The sequence below is a fragment of the Orcinus orca genome, chromosome X (genome assembly GCF_937001465.1).
Source record: "Orcinus orca chromosome X, mOrcOrc1.1, whole genome shotgun sequence".
NCBI classification, from domain to species: Eukaryota; Metazoa; Chordata; class Mammalia; order Artiodactyla; family Delphinidae; genus Orcinus; species Orcinus orca.
This window is the reverse complement of record NC_064580.1, coordinates 16,830,492-16,847,905: the sequence shown is the minus strand read 5'-3', so window position 1 is coordinate 16,847,905 and position 17,414 is coordinate 16,830,492. Positions and strand designations below refer to the sequence as shown.

The 17,414-nt window shown below is 44.8% G+C and overlaps 1 protein-coding gene across 13 annotated transcripts in view; it reads left to right on the top strand.

Moving 5' to 3' along the window:
* Positions 1–17,414, top strand: part of SH3KBP1 (SH3 domain containing kinase binding protein 1) — a 343,640-nt gene that overhangs the window by 312,654 nt on the left and 13,572 nt on the right. The gene's annotated exons all lie outside the window — the stretch shown is intronic.

The following is a 17,414-nucleotide window of genomic DNA, read 5'->3' as shown; positions in this document are numbered from 1 at the left end:
AGTGCTGGACGAGGACTTGAAGGTGGAGCCTGAGGCCAGAGCGGCGGGCAGAGCTTGGCGTCTGCAGACCTGGGTTTGAGTGCTGTTGATTCTGCTGCTTCCTGGCTGGGTGACCTTCTGTAACTTACACCAGCTCTCTGAGCTTCAGCTTCGTTCTCTATAAAGAGTTCTAACGTCTCTCTAAGCTTCCTCACCTTGCCTTCCAGAATTACGTAAAATCTGTTGATGAGCTGCCAAAAGACAGAGGTGCTTATTATTAACGTTGTTGTTTGCTTAAAAGAGATAAAGTCAAGAAGATAAATAAAATCCTTACCATGAAAAAAGAGAAAGAAGGACCTAGAACTGAAGACTAAACCTTGTGCAGAGCCCTCATCTAAGGGAAAAGTGGGCTCTTGCAACATCACAGGGGCCAACGGAGGAGAGGATTTTAAGCAAAGTGTCTTAGGTCCAGATGCAGAAATGTTCTTTGCAGATGGGTCGGTCAAGATTAGGACATTGCCAAGGGGCTGGCTCTCTTCAGGGCTGCTTTTGTATATCTGCTTTTGTGGCATTTGTTCATTGTTTTGAATCAAGAAGGAAATTATTTGTACCAGAATGTTTTGTTAGTGTTTCAGACAATTGAAGCTGTCCAAATGCGGGCCGCTGCAAATAACAGAATACCGCCTTGAAAGCCATTGGAAATCATCGTTGTTAGCTATAAATAAATCTGTGTTTCCTCTTAATAAAGCTATAATTTTAAATTATTATCATATTAAATTAGGGAGCATGGCTTTTTCAGATCTCGTGTGGGCAGCTACCAGCATCTGTCAGCCCGAGATAATTTAGAATGAAATCAGTTGGTCCAAAGCTAACTTGTTGATGTCAGTTTGAGATACTGTTTGTATCAAACTATGCGGCCATATTTCAAGTAACATAATAGGAAACATGGATGAGCTCCAACACAGGCCTGCACATGAACAGAAATGAAAATTAAATTGTCTGGTTTTCTCTTGCTGACGGAAGAACCTCTGTTCCGATTGAATGGGAGATTAGAGGCCGCAGAGTCAAGTGCCGTAACATTTACTTTTATTATGTGCATATTGTAGTTCCCATGGCATGGTGGGATTTACTGTTACACTTCAATGCTACGGAGATTTTCTGTTCCTTTCACACTAAAGCACATAGCAACAGGCCTCCAGGTGCGAAGCAGCCTGGGAATTGAGCCATCTAGTTTCAACTAATTGACTTCAAAAAAAAGCCCTTCTCATTCCTCCTAAGTTGCTTGCCTTCTTTGTTTTGACTCTTGTTTTCCATTCTATTCAAATCTCATCATACCTTTCCCACTTCCGTCTCTTTACATGGACACCACCCCTGTTCACTTGAGGAAGCTGATTTCCCCTCTATCTTTTCAACTGACCCCACAGACCCACACTTCACATGCCAGTCAGTTTGGGGCCAAGTATTACCAGCTTTACAGTCTATGGTCTTAGGATGTGGAACTGCTTTGGAAGCTTTGAAGGCAAACTTCAACTTGTTCTCGGATCTCTCACCAATGCCTCGGCCTGTGGTTCATTCAGACCAGGAAATGTAAAAGCACTTCCCTGCCTGTGCCCTGGGAATGCTATTAAGAGCTAATTGCTTGTGGCTGGGGTGCTGGAGAGCTTCTGAAGCTGGGCTGTGCTGATGGTTGCACGCTCTGTAAATACTAAAAATTATTAAGTTGTACTCTTAAAATGGATGAACTTTATGGTATCTAAATTATACTTCAGTAAAGCTACTGAAAAGAAAAGAGAGCTAACTGAAATTTTCTGAGCATTCACTTTGAGGTCTCAATGTCAAAAAAAGATACACACACCTTTGCCTCACTTTATAAAACAGCTTTGTATATCTATTTAATAGCCACTATGTTAGTGTTTCTGAGTTGTCTATAAACCAACCTTTTATAAATAGGATTATGTTTTAGGTGTGTTAAGGAAGCTCTCTAAAAGCTTGTAGTGGAATCATTTTGTAATACAAGTAAGTTCCTTCGAGGTGTTAAATAAGTGTATTGTTTTACACAGTTTTCTTAAATTGGGGCCCACCTGGGCATTGATACGTATCGTCACAGCTGTGGTGATAGAATAATCACAAAGCGTTTGGAAGACTTAGGAGTGCTTTTCTAAGAATATTTGGGGGTAGAACAGGCCTTTATAATCTTTGATTCCTCTTTGAGGTACAATTTGTGATAGTTTCTTCTGAGTAACATAACTGTGGGTATTCCGTCCTAGTGTTAGAATCATTCCTCCAGTGCAATGAAGAGCATACGCTCTCTCTCTTCATCTCCCTCTACTGTTGTCCTGAGGTTATAGTGGTGAAATCATAGCAGTGGGAGCAAGCAAGCAAAAGGAAAGAAGGAACTAATAGTCACTGGGTGCCTACTAGACGTTTGGTATATTTTATATATTTCTCATCATCACCATCCCTGTGAGGGAGGTGTAATGTCTCTTGTTTTACAGGGACTGGACAGGGAATGAAGAAAGTCAGGTAATTTGGGCAAGGTTAACCAACTGGTAAATCACAGAGTTGGATTTGAACCTAGTTCCCCCTGACCCGTGGAGCCCAAATTTTCCAGTATATGAGGTTGGTCTATATCAGTGGTTCTCAACCAGTCTCCCCAGGGGACATTTGGCAATGCCTGGAGACATTTTTGATTGTCCCAAATTGGGGGTGGAGGTGGGAGTGGGGATGCTACTGACATCTAGTGGGTGGAGACCAGAAATGCTGTTAAACATTTTACAGTACACAGGGCAGCCCCTGCAGCAAAGACTGATCCGATGCCACTGTCAATAGCACCGAAGTTGAGAAAGCCCAGTCAGTGCCAAGAATCCAGTGGTGAGTTAGGAACAGCTGGGATAGGGACAGTGTCCCCTCAGTTGAGTGCAGCCTTATGGTCCTGGGATGGCCCATCTAATTTCCTGAGAATCTCTATAAAACGGAGTGTGAAAATGGTTTCAGAGCTCTTGGAAACTTGTGAGTTTATATACAAAAAAGTAAATATATTTAAGTTATTCACCTAAGCACGGACCAAGGAAGTTGCCACGACCTTTGAGAGAACGCTCATCCTCTTTCTCCTTGCCCTAGAAAAAAATGATATAATTTGCATCTGATTTTCATACAGAAAGGGCGTTATGTTTGGGATTAGATACTCTGCCAAGATTTAATACCCAGTGTTTAAGTGGATGTTAAATGAAAGGACAACAACAAACATGAAATTTAATCAGTGCTAAATTAGAAATCTGTGTGGTAAAGCTTAAGCCTGTATATAGTATAAAGCAATTTAATAGTGACCAGTAACACAAAATTTTTGTCAATATGACACCAAACCTCTATAAACAAGTGATTAAAATTTTAACTTATTTGAAATTTCTGCCTTATGCCATAAGAAACCATTTCTTGGGATTTCTTGGACAGATTTCGGGGAAGAGTTAGATCCCAGGCTTTGGGCTGTTGGTTTTTCTGTCCCCATTTTTATATTTTAACTTTCCCCTTTTGGAACTAGAGAGCCAGTTATTGGGCCTTGTAGCATTTCAGGTCATTGAGCAATTTCTCGGGTTTAATAGGACAACATATACTGTGTCCTGCCTGTCTTAAAGAACACCATGGGTGACATTTGGAGTGTTCCAGAAGGGCTGCTGGCTGAGCATGTGTGTGAACAAGCCGCACCTCTCGGCTCTCTTGGGGTTAGTTGCTCTGACGTGAGAGCTTTCATTTGAGAGCCACAGCTCACTGTTACAGACAGTGTCCCTTTACCAGTGACCTTCAGACATGGTCTTTGGGATCAGGAAGGTGGCTGGCATTACCCGTGCAGAGGAGAGGAAGATGTGGTCCCTGCTATGTCACCATCGACTCTGCACATGAGGCTGTGGGGTGTGCATGTGTGGGGCTCTGGCTCCTATTCAGGGACACCAGTCATGACCAAACTTCAGTTTGTATCAGGATGATTTGAGAAGCACTATGCATTTCTCAAGCGTGGTGATAGAAGGCAAAAGAGATTGTGCTTAGGGTCAAACGCTTTGTACCAAGGAAGTGAAACAGGTTGAGCTTGTGATTCCTGGGTCTTGAACCTAGTCAGTCCCTCTGACCAGTTTTGGTTTCCTCCCCGCCCTTCAGGACTTAGCCTTGGCTCAGAAGAGGTTCTCCGCCTGGGCCTCCCCGTCCAGTGCCCCTTCCCCTGGTTCCCGACCTCTCGCCTAAGATTCTTAGGGCTCACAGCCTAGGTTTGTGCTGAGTAAATGAGGCCAATCTGGCCACCGGCATTGGTTTCCAAATCACCTCACCGTCTTAGAGAAGATGGGTTGATGGCAAGCCCTTGTCCTTCTCAGCACTTCCGAGAGTCTGCTGTGTCAGGGTTCCACTGACACATCTACACAGTTAGAAACATCGGTCCAGACCAAAACTGAGGTGCTCACCTCTGCCTGCTTGGCCCCCGGCAGGGCAATCCTGGCCTTTGGCAGTCTGTCGCATGGATTAGGTTCATGCTTACTTTTCATGGGTTCCACAAACTACTTTTACCCCATCACATCCGATAAGCACAAAAACAATAAACATTCAAAGTGCCAGTAAGAAAAGTTTCATGCCAACTGTACAAACACAGGTGGAGGTTAAGCAGATCCAAGTGGGGGTGACGATCGTAAGTGTTGCATAACCTCCTGGAAGTGATGTATCTGGGGGTGTGAATTATTCTAAAACACAGAGAGCGAACAGTGTCATCCTGCCCAAGCCACCCACAGCCATCAGCCTGCCCTGAGCAAGAGTGAGTGACTGGTGAGATTGGGGGGGGCATTTGGGTGTGCAGCAAGCATCCTTCAGATGGCTCTTGGCTTGGAGAGGGTCGCAGTGCCCACTAGCTGTGTGGACTTGTGGCCAGCCCCAGAAGCTCACCTGTGTGCAGGGGTGGTGTGCCCTCCCCTGGTACTTTGGTCGCCTCCCTCTCTGTGGTCAGGGCCATGGCATTCTTCGTTCAGCCCAGCTGCTTAAACACCTCTGCTTTTGCTACACTCTGAGACCATTTTCAGCTTTAAGAATACAAATGCAGAGGGACACCTAGTGGATTCAAAGTAGTCTATACACAGCAAAGAGGCGTACGTAGTATCCCGTGTTACATCCGCAGTGGGCCCCACTGAGGCCTCTGAGGTGGGAATGAATGTGGAAGCAAGAAGGGAACAGGTGACAGTCAGCTCTCAGGTTGCACGTGGCATTTACTTGGCCTGCGATGCCCCCTCCACCCACTGGCTGTGGATTCAGGGATTGGCAGAGCCCTGTTATGGCTTCTCTTTGACTTGTAAATATCCAGAGGGATACACAACCTGCCAGAAAACGATGCTCAAGTACCCCTTTGTCATACTAAAAGCGTTGTAGACAAACTCCCCTTTATTAAGGAGGAAAGTTGAGTTATCAGACTCCTTGTAGCCATGGACTCTCGCTAGGGCATGGTCTGGGAACCTCAGCCCACGCTGCTTCCCACTGCCTTTGGTTCATTAAAAGAGAAAAGTGCTGAGCACTTGCAGAGTGAGGTTGGGGGCCCCATTAGAAGGGAACTGGATCTGGTGGTGACAAGCTAAGATGAGGTGTCAGTGAACAGGGAGGCCTGATTTCAAGCCAGAGAATCTTTCTTTAGCTTCCCGATGCCCTGTGGTAGCACTCTCCGCCTCCCCAGGCGGGAGTCCTTTCTCCCGGGGTGGTGCCTGATCTTTGGAATTTCCCAGGCTCACTTACCCCCAATCCCCCCCGCCAAAAAAGCCTAATTTGAGGGCCTGCTGGTTTTTATTTTACTAACGAAGCACATTTTAAAAAACAAATGCCATCGCCTGGTAGAAAGGATATAATCTCCAATTTAAAAATTGAACACATTTGACTTACTGAGAGACTCGCAATGTTGACCTTCTTTTTCTTGGCACTTTATGTATGCATTGGGGATAACTTTGTCGTGAATGCATACTAGTGCTTCGGGTGGCTTCAGATTTGAATTCGTAGCTCCGCAGTCCAGGTTGAGTGAGTCTCAGCTCCTTTTTCCTCTTCTTTATGACAGGGTTAGTTACTAATGCCCACCTACCTCAGAGGATTGTTGTAAAATATAGACATGGTGTGACGTGGCTGAGACAAAACAGGCGCTTTCTGAGTTGTAGTTGGTACAGCTGCAGTTCAGATAGAGAGAAGAACCGAGTATCAACCTACATTCTTGCCGTGATTACTGTTCTTGGAAAATAGGAAAGTTCTTGAACACATAACATAAATCAGCTGAGATTTTGACAGCTGTATCGGATATCGTTTCATATGATTTGCTCAGTTGGCTTTTTATATTAAAGAGCTGCTCCCCACCCCCCAATTACAAAGGGAAAAGGTGCTCACTTTCAAAAAATGAAAGAACTCAGGACGTTAGACAGTGAAAGTCCCCAGGTATCCCAGCCTCTCCCTGAGGTAATCACTGTTAATTTGTCGTACACACCTTTAGAAGTCTTTCTGTGACTGGATGGATGGATGGATGGATGGTTGGATGTTTTTAAAATGTGATCATGTTAATACAATACAGTTCTAGTCCACACTTGTTCTTTTGTACTAAATAATGTATGTTTGACATCTTTCCATATAAGTCACGTAGGTCAACCTTATACTTTTAAAGGCTACATGATATTCCATTGCATGACTCTACTGTAACCAATTCACTAGGAGCAATGCTGCAAAGACCACCCTAGGACAGTGATCTGCAAATAGGATGACATGAACCTTGGGGGACCATGGAGACTTCTCAGGCCACGGACAGTGCCTCATCTTCTTATGTGCTCTTTCTTCAAACTCATCTCCTGAGAGCCCCGGTGCCATGCTGCTTTTCCCTTCTCACTCCCCTTTCCCACCTCACATGGCACAGCCAATCTCTTGCCCGCTCCAGGGGTATAAAAACCCCTGGTGCAAACTCAGAGACAATTCTGAGATTGGTGTTAGACTTGAGAAACTGAAAGACTCTGTTGACTGGACAAAAACTCCTTTTACAAGTCGTTGGTTTCTAATTATTTGCTTCCATCAAAACTGAAGGAGGCACCCACTGAGTTGTCCATCGATAGATAGTTAAAAATAGTTCTTGATGATGCTAGACCACTGTCTGATTTTTGGTATGTAACTTGGAAGGACTTCACGGAATTAAGTGACATTGTGATAAGAAAATTCTTTCCATTCCTATCTACTTATTTTTGTGTTAACAAAGTTTCTTGGCACTTACATCTATAAAATGAAAAATAGGAATAGAATCGATACCAAACCGTGTCATTCTGGTGATAAGAGTCATACAGATACAAATGAAGTGATTGTGGGAGAAGCCCAATAAAATTCTACTTTGTTATGCTATTAAATTCCTTATCAAAATGAGTAGTATGTGTATACATATGTTTTGATCATTTGCATAGTAATAATAATTGTAAGGATAACTCAATCCAGAAAAAAGTAATTTTTACACCTAGAGCCTTACGATTTCAGGAAATGAAAAAGTTATAATTCTCAATTTATATACATGTTCTTATAGCAGAAAAAGATGAAAAAATTAACAATGGACAAAATTAACAAAAGCATAAAACATTGCGTTAGAATAAAATTCAGTGGTGGAAGTATGATGGAAATATGAATTCAGAGAGGGAAAGGAATGATTCAGAATTTCCAACTGTTAGAGAAAAGCTTATTAATGATTTTTTAAAAGTGGATGGTGGCGGTCATTAAATTGCTGTGGTATTCAAATTTACATTGAATATACTCAAGACAGCAATAGCTATATTTTAAAATATCAATATTTAGAATATAGCAGAAATTATATCCTTTGTGACTAAAACTTGTGTAAAATTTTAGATGTCAACTTAACCTGTTGGGGGGAGTACATAGTTTTTTAAATTTATTTTAGGAGGTACGCTGGTAAACAGTTCGAACACCACTGGCCTCATAAATATGTCATTCTATACGTACACAAACATTGCTGTGGGTTAACTTCTAAAGCGTAATATCTGAAGGTGTACACCTTTACATTTTGTGATAGATATTGCCAAACGGCATTAAAAAAAGGCTGTGCCCGTTTACATTCCTGTGAATGATAGCGTAAGTCTGATTTCTAATAAATACATTATTTATTTACTAAATCATTTTCAATAGCAAATTTGGGCCTGTGGTGAGCAGTGTTTATGAAAGGATGCTCAACATCACTAATTATTAGAGAAATGCAAATCAAAACTACAATGAGGTATCACCTCACACCAGTCAGAATGGCCAACATCAAAAAATCTACGAGCAGTGAATGCTGGAGAGGGTGTGGAGAAAAGGGAGCCCTCTTGCACTGTTGGTGGGAACGTAAACTGATACAGCCACTATGGAGAACAGTAGGGAGGTTCCTCAAAAAACTAAAAATAGAATTACCATATGATCCAGCAATCCGACTACTGGGCATATACCCTGAGAAAACCATAATTCAAAAAGTCGTGGACCACAATGTTCATTGCAGCTCTATTTACAATAGCCAGGACATGGAAGCAACCTAAGTGTCCATCGACAGACAAATGGATAAAGAAGATGTGGCACATATATACAATGGAATATTACTCAGCCATAGAAAGAAATGAAATTGAGTTAATTGTAGTGAGGTGGGTGGACCTAGAGTCTGTCATACAGAGTGAAGTTAAGTCAGAAAGAGAAAAATACCATACGCTAACACATATATATGTAATGTAAAAAAAAAAAAAGGTTCTGAAGAACCTTTATACTCCAATAAAGATGTTGTCAAAAAAATTAGTAGCCAATATCAGAAGAAAAAAAAAGAATGCAAAAGTGAAATGTTACTTTTCCCCCCTTAACACTGTTTGCTATAGATGCACGTGAAACTTCACTTCTCAGCGCTAGACTTCAGTAAGGTGCGCCCCAACCCCTTCCCAGACCCCTTCCGCTGATCTAAATTAGGTCACCATGCTATCATTGCTAATTTCATCTTTTACCTGTCTCTCATAGTAGCTAGCAGAATTTGTAATTATGTCTGTAAAATTTGGTCCCTCTCAGGGGGCTCTGAGCTCCGTGAGGCGGGGACCATGGCTGTTTTGTTCACCCCTGCATCCCCCTCCATGCCTAGCCCAGAGCCTGGCTCATAGGACGCACTTAGGAAATATGGACTGAATGAAGCAACTGCGCATATATGAGAAGAAATAGTGTGATGTAGGATCACGTTAGAGATCTTCATTGCCACTAGCCCCATGTGGCTATTTAAATTTAATTTAATTGAAATCATCACACTTAGCTGTATTCCGTGTGCTCAGTAGCCACATGGGGCCAGTGGTACCATATTGGATAATACAGATATAGCCGGTTCCATCATCACAGCAAGTTTTTTTTTTAACATCTTTATTGGAGTATAATTGCTTTACAAGGTTGTATTAGTTTTCACTGTATAACAAAGTGAATCAGCTATGCATACACATATATCCCCATATCTCCTCCCTTTTGCGTCTCCCTCCCACCCTCCCTATCCCACCCCTCTAGGCGGTCACAAAGCACCGAGCTGATCTCCCTGTGCTATGCGGCTGCTTCCCACTAGCTACTGGTTTTACATTTGGTAGTGTATATATGTCCATGCCACTCTCTCACTTCATCCCAACTTACCCTTCCCTCTCCCTGTGTCCTCAAGTCCATTCTCTACATCTGCGTCTTTATTCCTGTCCTGCCCCTAGTTTCTTGAGAACCTTTTTTTTTTTTTTTAGATTCCATATATATGTGTTAGCATACTGTTTTTCTCTTTCTGACTTACTTCACTCTGTATGACAGACTCTAGGTCCATCCACCTCATTACAAATAACTCAATTCCATCTCTTTTTATGGCTGAGTGATATTCCATTGTATATATGTGCCACATCTTCTTTATCCATTCATCTGTTGATGGACACTTAGGTTGTTTCCATGTCCTGGCTATTGTAAATAGTGCTGCAATGAACATTGTGGTACTTGACTCTTTTTGAATTATGGTTTTCTCAGGGTATATGCCCAGTAGTGGGATTGCTGGGTCATATGGTAGTTCTATTTGTAGTTTTTTAAGGAACCTCCATACTGGTCTCCATAGTGGCTGTATCAGTTTACATTCCCACCAACAGTGCAAGAGGGCTCCCTTTTCTCCACACCCTCTCCAGCATTTATTGTTTGTAGATTTTTTGATGATGGCCATTCTGACTGGTGTGAGGTGATACCTCATTGTAGTTTTGATTTGCATTTCTCTAATGATTAGTGATGTTGAGCATCCTTTCATGTGTTTGTTGGCAATCTGTATATCTTCTTTGGAGTAATGTCTGTTTAGGTCTTCTGCCCATTTTTGGATTGGGTTGTTTGTTTTTTTTTGATATTGAGCTGCATGAGTTGCTTGTAAATTTTGGAGATTAATCCTTTGTCAGTTGCTTCATTTGCAAATATTTTCTCCCATTCTGAGGGTTGTCTTTTCGTCTTGTTTATGGCTTCCTTTGCTATGCAAAAGCTTTGAAGTTTCATTAGGTCCCATTTGTTTATTTATTTTTTCATTTCCATTTCTCTAGGAATTGGGTCAAAAAGGATCTTTCACAGCAAGTTTTAATGGATAATGCTGATATAAAGTGATGGTACTTTTATTCTCGGAACTTTCACTATGCCTGGCACACAGTAGATATTTAATAAATGTTTGATTAAGTGAATGAGTAAATAAACTCCATCTCCCTCTCTTATTCTTGAGCTACAAGTTTCCATGTAAAAATTGCTTTGTACTGAATCGCCAAACATTCCTCCTTTACTTGCCTAACACCTTGCATTTCTTGCCAGAGATTTCTTTAAGGAAGCCAGCCCCCTTTTTGGTCCTTTTAAAAACACATTTTAGTAAAATAGAACAAAGGCAGCTTGTTATCAGAACATAGAGTGGTTTCTTCACACACACACACACACACACACACACACACACACACACCCACACTACATTTCCTGGCATCTTTTCTTGTTCTTGATGTAGAAACAGTTCTCAGAATTCACTATCAGTTGGCTAAGAAGGAAGGTCAAATGTTCCTGCTGTCTGTCCAGTGCTCTGTAGTGGAAGGAATTCCACCAGCATGAATCTGAGTGTGGGCCCTGCCACTTTCTGATTGTGACCTTGTTCAAGTTGTCTAACCTCTGAGCTTCCATCTCTCCCTCTATGGCATAGAGTAGCCTGCGCGGCCTGGGTTTTTGTGAGGATTGAATGAGCACGCACGTGTGAAGGGTGGAGGAGTTGGGTGGCTGAACGGTAGCCCAAACTTGTTTACTCCCAGCAGCTGGTGTCTTGAAAACTTCACACCTGGTTGATAAATGAAAACACAGCAGCAAATCTGCTGTATCCATACACATTTTGGAGGGCTTATTTTCCTGCAGAATCTAATCATTGCTCGAATGAGAATTTTTCAGTTGGTGACTCAGCTAACACAGGTGTTCACTGACCCCTAATAATGGGCCCGTCTTTGTAGTCTGCACAGATTTTCCACACTAGTCAAAGGATTTACATGCAGGGTGAGATTTTCTCCTTTCCAGACTACCTTGAGATGCTTCTTCATTGTAGAGGAAGTACCTGTGGCCCTGTGGGTTTAGGGTTTTCTCATCTTAAATCTTAAAAGAAAAATTTTGTTCACGGGTTATTTTTTTTTTAAGAGTTAGACTTGCTCTTAAATCTCTGCTCCCAAATCCCACAACTGCATCAATGGTGTCTGAAAACAAAATTCTACCTGCGTGATTTGAAAGGGTTTTCACATAATCTCTCATTTACAAAAGAATAACCCTGCAAAGCTGATAGCTCAGATAACTCTCTCCTTTTTTTCTGGTGGGAAAACTGAAGCCCAGAAAGGTTGTTTGTTCATTTATTCAATAATCATTTCTTGAACACTCACTGCAAGCCAGGTATGATGCTAGGCCTGGGAAAAACAGAGATAAGAACCGCGGCTTCTTCCCTGGCGGGTAAGGGAGACAGATAGGTCGGCAAGGACTGTTAGTTCAGGGTGCTAAATGCAGAGATTGGTGTGAGTGTCTAGGGAGTGCTCAGGTCAGTTTTAGGGTGCAGTCTGCATTCTTGGAAGAGGTCTTAGTTGCCAAGCCAAGCCTTGATGTCTCCAGGGGAAGGGAGGAAAGGAGGGGGAGGGGAGAAGAGGAAGTCACCCAAGGGGCAGAGGTGTGTTGGCCATGCTAAGGCACTGGGATTTCGTTGGCACTCAGGAAGGACTTGAAGCAGTGAAGGGACGTACTCAGATCTGCACTTTACACATCTCTCTCTGGCGGTAGCCAGCCTGTGGAGTGGTACAGGACTTGGACTGAGAAATCCATTACAGCGGTTCCAAGCACGAAGTTCCAGCAGACTTAAGGATCCTTGACAGAGACATGCAGGAGATGAGGTGGTTTCCAGAGATATTGGGAGAGAGCGACAATGCCAGGCTTCAAATGTAGGAAACTTCCATTCTAGGACTCGTTCTCAAGCCCAGGGCAGCGAGCTACAATAAATAAACAGAGCCATTTAGGAGCTCACAAGCAGTTCCTTTGGTGACAGCTGGCCCGTCTCAGACTTTTGACTGTTTCTCGTCCGGGTTTTCAGTGGATGTGTTTTAGGTCACCTGTGGTCACTGGTACCATCCCTCCCATTGATGGAAAATGGGCCCACATTTTCTAATTGAACTAAATAGGCTGTGACTTAAATTCATGGAAAATGGGCAACTGTGTGCCATGAAGAGTCAAAGGCCTTTCCAAGCCGACTCTGTGTCCAACATGAATTATCCCTGTATGTCTGCAGAGGGTTCATCTTCCAAGTATCAGAAGAGCCAAGGGCTTCTCATCCGTATGAAACTAACTTTTAAAAAATACCCGGCATTTGCCAGTTCAGAGTTTTGGATTGGCTTATGGGCATTAAAACCATTTTTTATTAAGGGGAAAAATTCCTAGCCAGGCGAGAAAGCTCATATCAAGTTTCAGCCTGATTCATTTCAAAACTACCATGAAAATTGGGACATTTTCTTTGCACCACAACGGGTTAGTCATGGAAATTCTGTTAATCTCAGCTACTGCGACCACAGTCATGAGAGCATGCTCTGTGCCATTGAAAATTTGCGTTACAGTGCTGAAGAGTTTCCCCCTTCGCTGTCAGAAAGCAGAAGTGAGTCAAAGTTCAAGGTCTGAGGTTCCCGTTTCATCAAGTGACCTCATCCTTGGTGCGTCTTTTTCTTTCTGGCACTTTGGTTTTGTTTGTTGTTTCCCAAAAGTGTTTTTTATGAGCTCAAATGTAGAAAGTTCAGTGTAGCTGAGTCTGCATGAGGAGGTTAAGAGTGCGGCTCCCCTGCAGGACTTGGCCCTCTTCTTACTCTTTTATTTATTTACTTACATACTTATTCATTCATTCATTCATGGCTGTGTTGGGTCTTCGTTGCTGCGCGCGGGCTTTCTCTAGTTGCAGCGAGCCGGGGGGCCACTCCTCGCTGCCTTGCGCAGGCCTCCCACTGCAGTGGCCTGTCCCGCCACAGAGCACGGGCTCTAGGCATGAGGGCTTCAGTAGTTGTGATACGCGGGCTCAGTAGTTGTGGCTCACGGGCTCTAGAGCGCAGGCTCAGCAGCCGCAGCGCACGGGCACGTGGGATCCTCCCGGGCCAAGGCTCGAACCCGTGTCCCCTGCACTGGCAGGCGGATTCCCAGCCACCGCGCCACCAGGGAAGTCCCTCTCCTCTTACTCTTGAGTGACAGAGACGAGGCAGTCCTCTGGGCCATCTGTTGTGGAGACTCCGGCTGAGTGTGCTCGCTGAGTGCGGCCAGGCTTCAGCATGTGCAGGACTTTTTAGTGCAGACCTCAGCCAGTGAAACGAACTGGGCCGGCCAGGCTTCCTCTGCAGCCCTGGCATAGAAGGCTGCCTTCCACCCCGAAGCTGCTGCCTCACTGCCCGCTAGCAGCCACCTCTGTAAACTGCACGCCTGCAATCAGAGTTCTTTCTTGAGAGTTGGTTCATTCGTGGGTGTGTTCATTTGTTCCTACATTCACAGAATGTCAAGCATGTTTGCCCCAGGAAGGCGCTAGGCTATGAGAGCGCAGAGATGGGTCCCTGCCCTCCTGGGGCTCACAGTCTAAGTGCGTCACACAGACACCAGGCCACCTCTGAGTCATTTCGAAAGTGTGATTTAGGAGAGACCCCTCTCTCACACGTTGTCAAACCCTCAGCTCCCCCTGGGACTTCACTATTTCAGGGGGCCCAGGAGGGTGGGGAGGGAGCCCAGATGGAGTCCAGCAGAAGTCTCCTGGCTGTGACCTTGTCTGTCGCTGCACACCAGGGGATGTGCTGAGTTCATCTTAAGGGGGGCCTGCGGCCATCCCAGCCGCTCCCCTCCCCCACCCCGCTCTGCATGCTCGGCCCCCTCGAGTGCCTCCTTCTCTCTCCAGCCGCTGTGTTTCTGACTCGTCACCAGTGGTCACCCAAGCCTTTGGTTGCCACTTGATCGCCTCTGTTGCTCACACACCAGGTCGGCAGGGGACCCACCCTGTGAGGAGCCTTGCTGCCGATGCCTCACCGGGCCGGCCCTGGGACATCTGCCGCTCACCCGATGGCCCTCGGCCCCAGCGCCCTCTCCTCTCCTCCGCGTGATCAAGTCCTGGCTTGTCCCTCCCCACCCCCAGCCTCTTCTGGAGCAGCGCTCCTGCATGTGGCTGCTACTAACAAACTAATAAACCTGGGGAGACGGAGAGCCTGCCCTGCCCTAGACGGCGCCCCAGACTAATCCAGTCAGTCCCAGGGTGGGGTCCAGGCAGGAGCCTTTTTTTTTTTTAATTGTCCAGATGGCTCCACTCTGCAGCCAAGGTGGAGAACCGGAGCCAGCAGGCTTTTAATTGTTCTTTCATCACTTCAGCCTGCTCCGGTTTTGCCTCCTGAGCTGGCTTCTGTTTCCAGGATGGAGCCATGACCTAGGTGGTCGGTCGCAGCGCCCAGCCAAGGCCCTCAGCACGGGCACACCCCCTCCCCAGCCCCGTGTGCTTCGTGTCCTCCACCCCCCTCACACCCACCTCCCCACCAGCAGACCTCCCTGCCCTGGGTCTTATTCCCTACTTCCAGGGCCCCGCTGGGGAACCCGCTAAACTCACCGGCTGCAGAGTGCATGCAAGGATATTTGTGCAGCACTTTTCCTTAATTAAAATAAAAAAAGAACAACAGAGAGAGGGGGAATGATTTGAAAACACTTACCCAACGATAGGGGATTGATTCACTAAATCATGAATTGCAATGCAATAGAAGATTCTACAACAATCAAAATATTGATGAAGGATTTGTAGCCTCATGGCATATAATGTTTAGTGAAATAAGCAGAATGAAATACTACACAGCATGTGAACTAGGCTATCTATTTATAGAGAAAAGCCTGAAGGGAAATATACCAAAATAGTAATAGTACTCGGCTCGGGGTGGCAAGATTACAGTTGACTTTGTTTTGTTGTTACCATTTTATGGCTTTTAAAAAGTATGCATTGTGCACGTATTACTTTTGTAATCAGAGAAAAGTCGATTTAAAAAAATTAATTGGGGGGACATTAATGTCAGATAATGGCTTTTGGCATCAATCCAAGTGTGTAATTGGTAATTTCAATTTCAAACAACTGGAATTGGTAGAGGTGAGTCCTGGGGTGGGGTCTCAAGGGGAATCTTTTAGGAAAATAAGATTCTCTTAAAGGGAAGGCTCCTGAGAGGGTCAGGCCAGTGAACGGGCTCTAGAGAGGCCTGCCCGAGCCTCTCTGAACTGGCTGGCCAGACGGGGCCCTTTTCAGGAGCCTCGCTCTGGCGTTGGGTGCTGACTGGCTCCTTGGCCTCAGAGCACCACTGATACTTTTCTTGTGCTGTCTCTTCAGAGTTAACCTTTGGTTACAGTTGCTTTGCCCTGATAAAATGAGTTCATGTTGAGTAATTATTCATTCACCAGGTGCGGAAATAAAGTCATGTAATATAATCCCAGGTGTAATGTAATGGTTTGTCCTGACCAGTGACTTGTGCTTGGTTTTGCATATTTCCACTAAAGGAAGTAGTTTGCAGACAACACCTGAGTGTTCATTAATTGAATAAAGCTGTCACACGGCCAGACCGTCTATGATAACCCTCAACAAAAGAGCTCTCCCCAAAATAAGGAGGGAAGAAAAACACACATCATTTTTATCTTTTCTGTCCTGAGCCAGCATGTTTGCAATTATGGCAGTTTAAGATGTTTTCAGTTGCAAATAAAGAATATCTGACTAAAATTAGCTGAAATAACAGGGGGCTATTCATTTCACACGGTGAGAAGCCTGGACACTTGGTCATTCAGGGTGGGTGAGTGGCTCATTGGAGCGGTCAGTCACCCAACTCTTTCCATTTGTTTTGCTCGGCTGTCCTCAAGATCTCCAAGAGCATCCATCTCATGTGTTAGGCATTCGCACAATGGCAGGAAAAAGGCTGAAAACTACTGCCGCAAGAAGTAACAGGAAGAGACTAGAAACAGGCCAGATACACAGGGGGCGGCTAGTGGTGGAGCTGGGAGTTGAACCCAGACAACCTAGCTCAGAATTCATGCCTGTCTTAGTCTGCCAGTTCTGTCATAAGAGAACTCAAACAGCAGACATGTATTTCCTACAGTCCTGGAGGCTGTGAAGGCCAAGTTCAAGGCACCAGCAGATGCTGTGTCTGTTGAGGGCCCTCTTCCGGGTTCACAGGCACTGTCTTCTTACTGTGTCCTCAATGGTGGAGGAGGTGAGGGGGCACTAGTCTCTTTCTCCTCTTATAAGGACACTAAACCTATCCACAGCTCCAGGCATCCTATTCTTACACAACAGCTTCCCAAGCAGGAGGGAAGAGGAAGCAGCAACGCAAATGACCTTCGCCTCACTTGCCTCTCTCTAGACAGAGAGGAAATCTCTTTCCCAGTGGCTCTCAGTAGACTTCCTTTTATTTCTCAGTGATCCAAATTGGGCTACATGGCTACCTCTAAACCAGTCACAGGCAAAGAGGAACAGGATTGCCATCATTGGCTTAGACCAGACGTGCCTCTGCTGGGCACATTGTCCTGAAAGAAAACCGGGGCTCTGTTAGGAGGGAGAATGGGAATGGTTTGGGAAGGCAGCGCCTGGCATGGCGAATGAAGCAGTCTCCCTGTCAGGAAGAGATGGCGTGTCCCCATTCACCAGCAGTAATGAGTCTCAGGGTCTGCGCCTATCTGCCAGCCATCCCTCTGTGCATGATACACAGATCTACACTTGGTTTGTAAATCCCCAGGACTCTGTAGGACCAGGTGACTCCCTTGGCCTGATCGTTTGTTGAAGGAGGTGGCGAAGTGAAGACAAAGGCCTTCCTCCTGGACACATGCCAGGTGCAGTGATGATCTGGCTGAAAGATGCTCCGTTCATCTGTCAGTCACAGAGG